The sequence below is a fragment of the Bombus huntii genome, chromosome 3, assembly GCF_024542735.1.
Source record: "Bombus huntii isolate Logan2020A chromosome 3, iyBomHunt1.1, whole genome shotgun sequence".
Classification (NCBI taxonomy): domain Eukaryota; kingdom Metazoa; phylum Arthropoda; class Insecta; order Hymenoptera; family Apidae; genus Bombus; species Bombus huntii.
Genome location: NC_066240.1, coordinates 10,674,508 through 10,689,203, shown reverse-complemented (window position 1 = coordinate 10,689,203; position 14,696 = coordinate 10,674,508). Strand labels below are relative to the sequence as shown.

At 38.2% G+C, this 14,696-nt stretch overlaps 1 protein-coding gene across 4 annotated transcripts in view; it reads right to left on the bottom strand.

The window, feature by feature from the left end:
• The window catches only part of LOC126863736 (nephrin), a 486,143-nt gene that overhangs the window by 462,971 nt on the left and 8,476 nt on the right, over positions 1-14,696 (bottom strand). The gene's annotated exons all lie outside the window — the stretch shown is intronic.

The following is a 14,696-nucleotide window of genomic DNA, read 5'->3' as shown; positions in this document are numbered from 1 at the left end:
GTAAAATTTGCAAAGTAAGGTATTTGTCATGATTTGTTCATAGATGAAACAAATCCTCGTCCAGCTTCTATTTCTTTCCTTGTGCATATTCGTAAAAACATAAATTTGCATGCGCTATCTATAGGTACATGACGTCGAAGGTTCCTTGGAAAGAGAATTTGATTTCGTCGAATCGATGACCGCCAACGTCATCTGGCCAGTTAATTTCCAGAACGTTCACCCTCTGACCATGCTTTTAATCGAATGCCCAACCCTCTTTGCCTCCGGGCGACCTTCCCAACCCCTGTTCCTTCACCTTCGATTTCTATTCTTGGCGCAAAGGATCTGACTACACCTGAGGGACGATACTTCTCCGAAACGATCGATCGAGCGCGGTTAAATCGCGCGTAATTTCAAATTCGATCACCTACGTTGAATGGATTCTCCACGCGGACGTGGGTCGCTTTGAACGAGAGGCAAGAGAAGTTAATAAAGAACCTCGACGAAAAGGTCGATCCATGGAAATAAGCCAAGGGATGAATGACAAGTGGGAATAACAAGGATGAGAGGAACTGTAGAATGCACGAGGTACTATGAGGAATCTTAAAGGGCAAGAGAACAGAGTAACGAGGGGGAAGGTAGACCAAACGAGATTTTTAAAGGTAATCGAAACGTGGGAAGAAAATTTTGTAGGGATGGGAGAAAGGGTGTAATAAACCATAGAAAGAGAGAGAAAGAGAGAGGGTTATATTAAAGTAGAGAAGAGAAGGATGGAAATATTAGATCGATGTGTTTGAAATGGTTGATTTTACGACCGTGTAAAATCATTCAGAATTTAGTGGCTAAGAATATAAAAATATTTTATTAAACGTCGATTTAAAGCTGGCCGATTCGGATATAATTGGCGTTTCGTCAATTATTTTATTTTAAGAAGACAAACTATGTATTAAAGCGATCCATGGACATGAACATCGAACTTGAATTTTATAAAAGCGAGCAACTTTTCAAAAGCTACATTAAAGAAACCCAAAAGCTGTCGTTGATGTGTAGTAAAGATTTAATGATTACACAAACGTCGAAAATGGACTAAGGGAATATCAATAATAATCAACCGTAAAGAGTACAATTCTAATAATCGTAGCTTTATTTTACAATAGTCAGGATGCAATGTATCTATCAAACCGCGTTTTAATTAATATTATACGTCGATCGTTTCTAGCTGTCTCGATCGATAAACTTTGAACGTTCCCTATTGCCAATTTGGCTATTTCATTTGCAACGACCTAATAATTATGGAAAAGAACCGCGCGACAAACTATGAAGGTATAAATTTGTAAAGATGTCCATGAGAATTCATGTTACTCGAACGTCGTGTGCATCTGCGTGCGTATTAGAAAAAAGTATGAAAAGAGGAAGTTTTGCGTAATCAAGTTTATTGTATCGTACGCGTTTATTGTGTGTATACGCGTGACGATCAATGCACGGTCGCATAATGTCGTATCTAATTATATACCGACAATTTCAGCGACGATTATTAGTAGCTAATGAATTGCCGGAAACAGACAATATTCGTATGCATGCGAATAATAATGGTAGCATTGTGCAGGTCTCATTGAACGAAGAGTAAAAACGAAAGAAGAAGGAGGAACGAATAATAAACGTGAATAGGTTATCGTACGCAATAATTAATCGTCACGAAGGTTACCGTGGGTCGCATTTTAAATTGCGATCCGTGCGTTTCCACGGCTCAGAAAATGTTCTTGGTATTCTATTGAAAAGTACATCGTGGCTTTGAGAAACCTTTCTCCTCAGATTCCTAGAAAATTGCAGGAATAAAAAGATAATTTTACTCTGTATATATTTTTAGTTATATACTCTATCTTGTACAAAAAAAAAATATGACCTTCCATTTAGGCCAAGAAGGAAAGATAATGATGGCGTTTCTACAGCAATTGTGTAGTTACAAGACCATATAAATTATAAAATTCCAAGTCGATCGTAAAACCATAAAAACAATATGGTTTTATAATGAGCCGAAACCAAATAACTTGACGGTATACGAACCAGGCAAAGTTAGATTCGGTTGAAAGCGTTATACAGTTGTATAATTGTAAAACGTTGCTCATATTTTCTGTTAATTACCACAAACTTTTCCATACTTCGTCGATTGTCATTTTTATTCCAATTGCCTTCAGCATTCAATGAAGAAGTTCGTCATTACCAGTACCAATTGACTACGAATCTACCACAGGTTTGTAAAGAACAGCTTGATTCTTAATAGACTCCTTTTGACCTACTGAACTTGTCAAAAGACAGACTTAACTACTTACAACTGCGATCCTTTCGATCTACAAACAAAGCCAAAAGTGTAAAAATCTGTTTAAAGAATACCGTTAAAGAGCCAATTATAAAGAAACATAGTATATCTCGATAATGTTATAAATGATAAAATAGCGAAACCAAACACTTTCGATACAATTTCGATAGCTTTATCGAAGCGGGAACGATCCGTCATTCGAGCAACCGCGAACGATACCCTGTACCCCGTTAAAAAGATCGCGCGCGCGCAAAAAAAAAAAAGAACATAATTACCAGTATCGCGAGTCTCTCACAATTTTTCACCCCGCCAGGGACAGATCGATGTACATATATGTAGAACGCCACTCTCGTTCAGAATGTTGAAAAGCGAAGAGTCGCTATTGACCATAAACGATAGTCATCCGATGAAGAGATACTCGATCTCGAGCACAGCGGCGTACCGTGCACGATCTCGTCAACTTCCACTGAAATATTTCGCAATCCCGTAAAAACGTAAACCGTGTTGCACAGCGGTGCCGCCATTTCGATCGAGCATCGTTTCACGATGTGTGGAACGGGTTATGTTCGCTGGATCCGGCATGTAACAGTTCTTTACACGGTAAACGTATCTTTATGGTAATGAAAGTGGGCTCGATTAGAGGGTGGTTCCATTTATCTGCTTTCATCCGTGAATAAAACAAAAGCAAAATATCAAGGGAGAAACGATTACTTATTTAATAAAAGTTGCTCTGCGTTTGATGTTTCCGACGCATTGCTAATGAAATTTTCAAGACACAAGTTACTGGTATTACTAAACAGCCTGGCGTAACAGCATTAGCAAGTTCGATAACGGTACGAGTAGTACGTTAAAAGTGAATTTTACTAACTGTTGATTATTTGGTTATCCTATTTGATGGAAGAATTGTAAAATCGTAATACAATTTGCAACTTGTCGATTTACTGATATTATTAGTTGGGGAATCATTGTGCAAGAGGACCTTGTTGTAGATGATGATTTGAATAGTTGTTTTATATGCTTCCGGATCTTATAGAGGGAAGTTGGTGGTTCAGAGTGACGTTATTTTTATACTACTTTAGTTCATGGACTAGTATAGTATATATAGTATATCATTACAATCCTTTAAATCTTCCTTAGTACTAACTTTCTTACGATCTTCTTTGCAATTAAATTTTGAAATTCGCGAACAATTCACGAGCAACGCGCGGACTACCATTTCGTACGATATGGACTGACGCGCGTCAAACTTTCGTCAGTTCTCTGAATTTCCTAAAAACCAAGCACTTTCCTTTTTTCTTTTTATAGATTAATTTTCAAATTTTAGGACAATCCACGGGCAGCGTACAGACCAACATCGTGCGTCACTCGATCGGATCGCGACGTTCCGGATTACGAGAAATACTCGAATCGGGATGATAGCGTGGCGGGATCGCGTGTCAACGGAATAAAAATGAAACGAGGTAAACGAGCGGGCTGCCGTTACACCGCAGCCTCGCTTATCCCGTGACGGTGAATGCGGTTTTTCAGTCGCGAACTGGTAATTGCCGACGAGTCGTAAGAGCATCGAATTACTACCGAATGACTCGAATGTCTCTCTCTCTCTCTCCCTATCTACTTATCTATCTATCTTTCTATTTATCTCCTTCTCTCTCTTTCTCCTTCTATCTTTTCGTTTTTATCATTAATTGAAAAATACAACTGCCGTGATTTCCGGTGAAATCAACTACCGTTAAGGGGCTCTGTATCACGACAGAAGGGAGAAAGAAAGCGTGGAGAAGAAATTCATGGAAACGAGTTTATATTTATCGATGAATCGCTATGTACCATAAGCCATTCATTCAGCCGTTCTTTCATCGGAAGCTTGGTTGATAAAGATAAAATTAATAGATACGAAGCAGGTTTTAGATTCAGTCTTGGTATTGGTATATGTAGATGGGATATAGGAAGCTATTTTTACTTCGTGTAGAAAATGACGTATTAAGATGTAGCAGTGATATCCAGTGAATTAATTGTTACGTTTGTACGATAATTCAATTGACGAGTGAATTTATTTCATATGATTTACGATGATTGATTGATTTATTTAATATGTCGTGGATGGAAATAGAATATCTTGCTGATATATTCTGAATTTGTTAAATTATCAAAAAATGACAAAAAAGGAACTGGACTGTTTTTCTAAGTTTTTTGTAGATCAACCTCTTTTATTCTAGGGTTAACAAATTCGTCAAAATGAAGACAATTTAACCGAGTCAATCTTAATCGTGGCAAATATTAATAGAACGTTCCTTATTCTCTGCAGAGGTAGGAAACGATGGGTTTGAAAATAAAAATCCTTAAGCACTTGCACAAATTGCTACAAGCAGAAGGTAATTCGAGTGACGATTTAGCTCATTCCATTAATTATTAACATATTCCGCGTTAAAAGAGACGCACTTTGAAACCTTCAAATTACCAACAAACGCATAAAGGACGAGATCAACCTTTTTTAAATTCTACCTAGAGCGGTCTCTTTAGCGTTCTTTTCTTTTCGCAGAACTTTAAATCCAAGTGAAAGAGTTACATTAAAATACATATTTAGTCGAAGAAAGAGAACTTTCCTCGCACTGATTTTCTTTTACGTTTGTCTTGCTCGACCAACATCTATAACAAAGAATATCTTTGTTCGACTAATAAAACTTTGACATACTTTTGCCAAACTATCGCGACACCGTGGTAGGTAGAAGTATTGACGGAAGTAATATTCGAGAAACTTAACTATTCAGGAAAATCAAGGAAGATGTTCTTCATTCGTGATGCGCGAAAATTTAAAAGGAACGACGATTAACGAAACATAAATTAGTAAGGAAACGCTTAACGCACGCTTGAATTAACAAGGAGACATTTAGACACTTGAGACTATCTCAGACTCTCTGAAAATCCTCTAAATCCAAATCTCTCAGAGTCGAGGAATAAAAAAGATTGTTTCAGTTTCATCGATCGATAACGTCGATCAGTGATAAATTGACGACTAGGCCGACTAATGCGGTACAAATGAGACACACGTAATGTGTCATTAATCGTAAGGACGATATCGTTAATCGCTCGTTAACGAGAATTCAGAGATTGGATCGCTCGTATTCGAGATAAACGTTACAACTCAGAAACATCGACATATGCAGGTACATAAAGAGCCGATTGTCGATCGTTGCATAGTAATTTGGATGCTGCAATCGTTGTAATTTTACGTAAATAATATAAATCAAACGACATATACGTCAACCGTAAAGGCATAATGACCTATAAAATTAATTGCAACTCGCCGTTGTTTGAAATATTAAAATATTTTCTTCGTTTTAATCTTTCGTGCTGTACGCTCCGCGTAAATCCAACAGAGGAAGTTTCATACGTTTTATCAATTAAAATGTAAATTACGTAAATGGATAATTCCTCCGAATAGAACGTAATTATACGTATTTATTCCTTGAAGGGTCTACGGTGCATATTGAGGTCAGTATGGTACTGGTAAAGTGCAAAATTGGACGCAATTTCGAGTTGTATTATTTTCGTTACAACGGAATAGTGCGTGATTTGATCGCAAAATAAACGCAAAATCAGCCCTTCTACTGTTTGCTCGCAGTTCGAATAACATTTGAAAGGGAAGAAAAATACGCGCGAGCGCGATAAATTACCTTTTAATTACTTCGCGCTGGAGTAATTAAATTCAACATTCGACTACATCGGTAATCGCCAAAACAAAAAATCGATACATCGCCGTATACAAATTTCTTGCTGAATAAAAAAGAAAATTTATTTACCCATTAAACGTAAAGGGGCAAATGGCAAACCGGAATATCCCAATTTCGTGGCCATCGGTGCAGCTACAAATCCGGAAAAAAAAATTGTCAAGACAGAACATCAGCCTCCAACCAATGCCAAAAACGAATAGCAAGCGGAACAAGCAAAAAGCAAAAGCTTTCACGCAAAAGCCTATTCAAATTTTCATCTCTCTAAGCACATATTTCTTCGTTAAAAGTTGCCTCTATCGAGCCAATATTGTCATCGATAACACGCAACAACCGAACTCGGTTGAAGGATCCAAAAATTTCCGTCTCTGATCGCAAGTTGCGTGAAAAAAGCCATAAACTGACCGGCCTACGCTGTACATCGAACGAGCATCCAAAAATTTCCGCGACACGGCCGACAACAAGCAACGACAAACCCTCTCGAGCCAATCTACCAGGTGTTTCAAAAAAGGTCATGTAGCATCATCGTAAGAGTTAGGAAACGGTTGAGTTCGATTGTACGATTCGAAAACGTGTTGGATGATCGGCTTACCGATTCATCGAGTGATAAGATTTTCGTCCCAAAGTGGTATACAGGTACCATGAATATTTTGAATTACCGGAAAGCTAGAAAGCGGGTTACGAACGAGGAAATGCCATACCACGTCGAGATTTTATGTCATCGCTGCAAGGTTTAACTGGCAATCGGCAGTCAATGCACGTGTTACGACTGAATAGCGAGGAATGTACAGTTTTCCACATGGTACCATGGCTAACAGTTCCTTCTCGGAATGCTATTCTTCGACAGTTTGTCCTGGAATTCTTGTCGATTCTTTGCAAAACTCATTTGAGGTAAAAGGTGCTGATTTCGATTGTCCGTGAGGCAATTACAATGAGGCGTTTACAACACGGAAAAACTTCGTGCTTCGCGTAGCCTCTTATACTGTCGCAAGCTCACAGTCGCAAACATTCATGTTATAACTTATAAATATGTTATATGTTATATTATATACTAGACTGCGAATGTTTATGCGATTTTATGCTTCTACGAACATAATTAAAGAAATGGAATTTAAATAGAAATTTGTCCCGTCTAGTAAATATCATGGCAAGTGCTCTACCGTAAATATCGCATATATTTTTGCATATTACGTGCGCTCCGCAAATTTTTGGAATCTTAAATTTCCCAAAAACCCATGAATAACCGCAGTCTACGTACAATGTTATAAAACTTTGAAACTAATGACGTTCAGGCCGACGTTTATTCAAATTTTATTACCCGTTCTGATGAGGTCGGCGGGCTTCTGCTGCATTTTCTGCTGCCTCAATTTAGCAGCAACATTCTGAAGCAGCCTGTATACGTTTCGAAAGCGACGAGACCGCCAGGAAGAGATCGAGAGGCTTCTAACGGACGTCCGTTTCCTCGTGTCCGCCTGCAATCTGTCCACTAGCCGCAACCCCCGTTTTCGTCCATCCCCCTTTTACTTCGCGCGCCGCCAGAGACAGAAGCATTTGGCGCGCGTGTACTTCTGCCATTCCATTTAGCTGCTGCTTCGCGTGGACCGAGGAGAAAGCCCCGTATACCAATGATGCACTCGGGAGAGTGTACGATGATAACGTGCAGGGAAACGCGACAGGAGAAATTCGTGGGACGAAAAGGGGCGAAAAAAGAAGGGGCGGGAGATGAGAGAAGAACATGGTGAAAGAGATACTCGGAGCCAAAGCGTCGCGCCAACGCAACGCAACGGTTAGCTTGCACACACCGGAATTTCCTGAGAGAAAGAGGGCCAGTCAACGCATAGGTGAGGAAGGGATGATTCAACGTATGCGTGCGGGGGTAGAATGTCTATGTAATCCAAGCCGGTTGCATTATCTCGTGTCTCTGCATGTCCCTTTCCACTGGCTGTCACGCGACCATGGTTTATGTTCTTTCGCCGCGACTTCTCATTCGTTTGCTGGCCGAACAACCAAGATTCCGTGTATCGATCTCTCGTCTAGCAAACGCGAAGCTATCCGATTTCCCGAGTACCCTGTTAGCTTTGCGTTATAGGGATGAGGGATGTCAAAGTAGAATAAAGGGGTAGGTTCTTTTATCTTTCTTTCTTTCTTGCTGTTTGGTTTTATTTTAGAGCGCGTCTAGACCAAGCGAACGCTGGCTCGCTCGCTCTTCTCTCATTTTAGTAATATCTTGCAAGATACAAGTGCAAACGAGCGTTTGCACGCCGTTTAGCGATTGTTCGCCGAATTAGAAATCGAACGTCCGAATGGATGCTCTAGACGAGAAATTTATAATTAAAATTTCTTCGTCAGACATCGGTGTGACAAGGCCGAGCGAACACTGAAATGGGAATGAGCATTCTAGATACTCGGGCTAATCTCTACGAACGTTCGCTTCGCGTTCGTCCTGAAGTTCCTTTGGTGCAGGTGAATTTATGGACAGATCGCTCGATGACTATACTCTCGTTCTATATTTGCTCGTTTTTCCGAAACGCACGTTTACGTGGATCATAGCACGATGAGTTTTGAGGAACGCTGACTATCATCGAGAAACGAAATTGAAGCAATCCGTTGGATCGGTCGAATGTTTGCGCCGAGTATCGTTTTACGGTGGCAATCGACGGGATATGATGGGAAACTCGCGAATGTTTGGTATACTAAGTAGCTCGTTTCCTTCCTGACTATCGTTAAGCTTTCTCGTTGGAAGTGAAACTATGTCTGGTGAAAAAGTAGCTTTTAAATAGCCAGGATGGGGTCTCTGTGATTAATTGCGAAACGAGCAAGTTAATCGTAGGGTGATTATTAATCACTGCTTTAAGCGCAGCTTTGAACAAATATGTAGTTTGGAAAAATAATTTAGGAATAGTCGCGTAGACTATTTTTAAAAGATATTTCAAAGGATTTCCAAATTTTTTATAAGTATATCTTTATAAGATTATAAGTATATTTTTATAAGATATTTTAAAGTATTTCCAAAAGATATTTTTCAAAATATTTGTCCATAAAATTTTGATGAAAATTAATACTTCAACCTGTGACAAGAGAATTTAATTAGAATTAATATCATTTTGTTCATAGGATGTCTACACGATCGTTATAAAATAAGGTTTAGTAACGTACAGTGTAATAAAACAACATAACTTATGTCGACTTGTGGTTCATCTTGTAATAATAACGAATACTAAAAAAGATAGCGGTTGTTCTAGAAAATGAAAAGGTATGATATTCAATACTTTCTAAATATTTAAATTCGGGACACTCTCAAAAACGAGCTTCCTCTTTCCCAGAATATCTTAAACGGGAATATTTTAGAACGAATACTTTATCTACCAAAAATATTACTTGCACAAAATCCTCGATATTTCTCAATTTCCTTAAATCATCGAAAATCAAGATTTTATAAATTAAAAATTGGAGAGGAAGATAAATGGTATACTGTTCGTGATTGTCAGTCGCATTGAAAATAATTCGGCAAGACGAAAAGAAAGGAACGATGGAGTTTCATCTATTTGAAGTCAGAACGAGTCTCGTAAATTGATACCGACGAAAATTCGGGGGAAATATTAAAATTTCATTGTATTCTCCGTTGAAGTTTGCGCCTCCGCTCCGATCTCGTTGCACTTTTACTTCCTTTCGGAGTCGCTCTAATATTTTATAGGGTTTCCTCCTTGCACTCTTCGAAATAAATATCTAGCCGCCAGCGCGATATTAAATTTGCGGTTTCATACTGTCTCGTTTTTATTTAACTAGACATAGCACGTCAAATCCGTTGACTCTACTGAATATTTTACTAACAAAATTTCCCTGTTTTCCCATCGAATCTTACGTTACAAAAAGCCAGCGACATTTCAAAGTAAAAGCAGACGTGTTCGCATTTATTTCAACGTAAATATATTTAAATTCGAGCGGAACTAAAACCGAGGAGAATAACAAATTTAACGATGTCAAATTGAAAAATACGTTATTAAATGAAAATAATTAAAAGTCACACGCTTTCCCGTGTTTCACAGATATTTCAAACTAAACGAAAACCAAAGAAAATGAAATTCAATAATGAAATTATTGAAATTTATCGTTTATAAATGTCTCGCTGACAAATGCAAACTTTTAAATCTCAAATTTAAAAGCTAATTCTTGACAAACTTGGCAGTTATAAATCAGACGGATGTTAACGAGGCAAACTGTGAAGCCAATAAAAATTGGAATATCCCGTCTGCAGATGAACGTTCGTTCTCGCACACCGATGAAACAACGTTCCGGTTGGCATGTTGCTATCACCGCGGAATTAATACGAATTTCCATAACTATTGGATGAGGTTATAGCAACTATACGTGTATCCGCATGTAATAGACGAGCGGTTAAACTATAGAAACTCGTTCGAACGGGCAGTAGTAGAACGCGTCTTTAGTTTTACCTACGAATCATCCGGAAACAGAATGCCCTGTGATTTCGATCATGCATCGTGCAAATTCTCTTCGCCAAAACAATTCTTATTTGATATTTTTACAAATTTTTAGGATCAGGATTATTTTTAGGATAATTTGCCTAGTAAAACATTTTTTAAATTTTTATCTTTAGAAAAGATCGATCTGTTCTAGGAATTTTAGCGATATTTTAATCGAATCGAATCTTATTTTACAGATCATAATCGATAGAATTTAATATTAGAATTTAAAATGTTTAGAAGGTAGTATTTTATTCTTGATGTTTGATTCTTTTCGTTCTTAAAACAGCTTTTCTCGATATACTGCGAGTATTTTGAACGATTCTCCATATACCAACTATATTTCAACCAGTCAATGTCTTTGGGAAATTTATGGGAGTTGGAATAACTAGAAACGTGTGCAACGTTGTTATGACTTGGAGGAAGTAAAAGACAGCGGGAGAATGGAAAGAAAGACAGGAAGAAATTCGAAGCGAAGTTCAATCTCGAAGAAGAATCAAGCAGATTACGGTCGAAACTTAAAGGAAGAGGAAGTTTCAGTGATAAATCACGATCAGAATTTCTCATACAGATCGCGTAACACTTCAGGGATCGTAATTTTTCTTGCACTATCGCGACGCCAAAATTTTATGGACAATTGAGTTTGATATCCTAAATTTTCGCGATCCAGCGTTTTTCAAACGTATGTATCTCGATCGTAATTTTATACACCGTATTCTGGCATACGATCGTCGAGTTGAACATCTTTTTGTCTATAAAATTTGTACGCAGCGCTTCAGCATTCTTCGAACATTTACATGCATTGCTATCACGGTCGCTTTAATACATTTTTTAACGTTCTCCATCGTCGATTTTTAACAATTACCATCTACACGATAATCTTGACAAAAATTTGAATTCCAAGTTATTATTCTGTCTTGGTTGAGAATCAGAAACAAGCTTTGAAACGAAGAAGTCTTCGTAAATTCTTAATCAAGAAAACTAAAATTTATTGCACGCAAGAGATGACTGGAAATTAACATAATCGTTTGTAACTTTCCTTTTGGTCACGAGCAACCTATTTCTTTGATTATAAAATTCTTCCATGTTATTTCTGGAACAGTTCGATTCTTAATGATCTTCGTTCTTAGAATTACTTAAAAATTATTCGTAAAACACTCGAAAGTACTTCAATATTCAATAACCTTCGAGTGAGATCAAAGTTAATATTTTCATGTTCAATGTTAAAATAGCTTGGAAGCAAAGCAATGACCGCATAAATCGGCATAATCAATTCAAATTGCAACTTCCTCAGTTACGTGGTCTAATTTTACAATAGCAAACCTGGTATTCCAATTATAGAATTATCACATATTATTTCTACCAGACTCCAAGAGAAGAAGATTCCGATCGTTTAATAACCTATATTCGAGCTTCGATTTCCATCTAAAGCTTCCAATAACGAAACAAACTCGAAAACGAGTCAATCTCCGCGAATCCTCCCCGCCAAAGAGACGAAATTGATTTCCAACAAGAGATAAAAAGAAGGTAGACAAAAGAACGAAAAAAAGGAAATCTAATGGAACGGCTTTGTTCACAATTTTTCAATTTATCAACAAAGCTTGACTGCCCCGTCGAAATTTCAATTCGCCAAAGAACCGAACATTGGGTCAAAGTTTGATCGGCATCGAGCCGGAAACAAGGACGCATGGCGCGAAATTCGCGACTCAAGCAACAAATTTTTCAACGTGCCACCGATAAATCACGAGATCGCGACGCGACGCCGGATCCACGAGTTTCGGACTGTCGTCGACGAATATTCGCGTTCGTCGAAATAATAGATGAAAATGAACGATGACGGACGGGAGAGAATATCAAAAATTAAGAATAAGAACTAGGAGACTATACATTTTTGTCGTCGTATTTGAATATTAAGTCAGAGTTGAGGAAACTGTAGATTCGAGGATGCACTTTTAAGAAGATCGTCTGGATGATAGTGTGTTTACTTTAATTAACGGCTATCACTTACTTCGACCTTAAATTTCGAAGGCTCGCCGTGTCATTTCCGACGCAGACGAAAAAAGAAAGTTCCCTTTTAAGGGAAGAGGAAAAATCGAGGAAACGTAACACACAGACGTAACTTTCTTAAGTCGGGTCTCTGTTCTTTGGAAGTGGAATTTCGAATCAACGGTGTCTCGATCTTTTAAATAAATTCCTGTTATCTGCCTGAATGTCGTTGCTTCTATTTTATTCGTCTCAAAGCGAATAACAGTCTTAATTACTATTACATTAATTATTATTCGCGAATATAATTGGTGAATTTTTTGTGGAAAGGAAAAATAAGAAAAATACGCTTCGGTGAGTGAGAAATAAATACTCGCAGTTTGCTGCACTTTTCCAGTAATTTAGCCACGTTCTTAACGATTCTGGCCGAAAAAAAAGGAGACGTTGAAACTCGATACGCTTTCGTTAATTAACCGGGAATTTTTAAAAACCTTCGCGGTAAAGAGAAGAGATAACAAGAAATAACAATGATCCTGCAATTACATTTCTTTCGAAACGGTCACGCGAAAGAGAAAGTCCGTATCGAAATTAATTTTCAGATAAATTCCTCGCCTCTGTGCAGATAACGAGAGCTGGCAAATAAAACTTTCATTCCGCGACTAAACAGCGAACGAACTTCAGACAAACAAACAAACACCTTCGTCGTTCTTTCTCCACGCGCATCTCGATACACAGCCGCTATTTTTCACCGGTAGAAAACATCGGCTAAATCTACAAAAGATAAGAGCGAACACGAGATACGATTTACACGGCAATCGAAACTCGGCGGCGGCGCCATATTTTAACAAGAAAATCGATCGCTGGCAACGAAAAACCATGAAAAAGGAAGAGGAACGAACCACGTGGAAGCAACAAACGATCGACAAAGATACCTTTGATAACAACCTTTTAAAGGCTATGGATGAGATTTCTCCCTGTGGCAATTTTTTTCTGTTCATATTATTCACCTGATCGTCGTTGTGTTATTTGTAATTACCGCAAACGGTGACTTTCCTATTTTGCGTATAATAGGGAATAACATTAAGACAATTAACTCCCATTTGTTCCACCTTTTTTATTTGATTTTTCAAATAAAGAAATCCACCGATATACAGGGTGGTTGGTAACTGGTGGCACAAGCGGAAAGGGGGTGATTCTACGTGAAAAAAGAAGTCGAAAATATAGGATAAAAATTTTCCGTTCGAGGCTTTGTTTTCGAGAAAATCGACTTGGAATTTTCGCTCGGTACGCGTGCACTTAATTGGAAAAATTAAAAAAAAAAATTAAAAAAATTTTTTTACTAACCACTCTGTATAGTAAATAGTACATGAGAGTGTATTTTGAGCAGTAGATTTTGAACGATTTTACACTCGTCTGTGCGATCAATTTCATACGCAACAACGTAATAACAAAGCTGAAACATCGAAAACTGTATGAGATCTCGATGTTCCAATGTGTTTTATTCTCTTTGCCGGTTCTTTCGCAAACATTCGATTCGCATAAACTGGGGCGCTTTTTCCATTTGGCGGGACCAAGGACTTGGCTCTGTAAGAGAATCGTACAAATAACAACCGCAACCTTTTTGTGAGTACGCCGTAATGATGTATAAATAGAGACCGCTTTGTAATTAATATTCTTTCCTACGAACAACTCGACCTGGTGACCATTGCGCCAGCATCTGTACGTGTAACATGCAGCGAACAATAACGTCGACCTTTTTAATATTTTCTCGTACAGACCGACCGGCTAAAGGCTGATTCTCGTTTTTCGAGCGCGGTGAAAGGAAAACGCGTGCATCGTGTCTGCACGGCCAGCTTCTTTTTTAATTCCGCTTGGAACGACATCGAACACGCCGGAAAGGAGTATCAACCTGTCTCGTCCGGAGCACTAACGACAAGGAACGGTTCGATCTCTTCGGCTTTCGTTCCACTCCCAACGTTTGCTTCGAATCACCAGAGGAATTATTAAACGAGACTGCCTGGTATTATCATCGGCAGTGCGCCTGTTATCGTTCTATTTTCTTGTACTTCGTCTTTATCGTTCTATCATTCGTTACCATTTCGTGTACGTTGCGTTCGCTGCGTACGTTTTCGCTCTGAAGGTTTATTTGGTGAGAGAAAGAAGATTCGAGGATTTGTAAGTTACGAGTTGTAACAGATACTTAAATAAGTT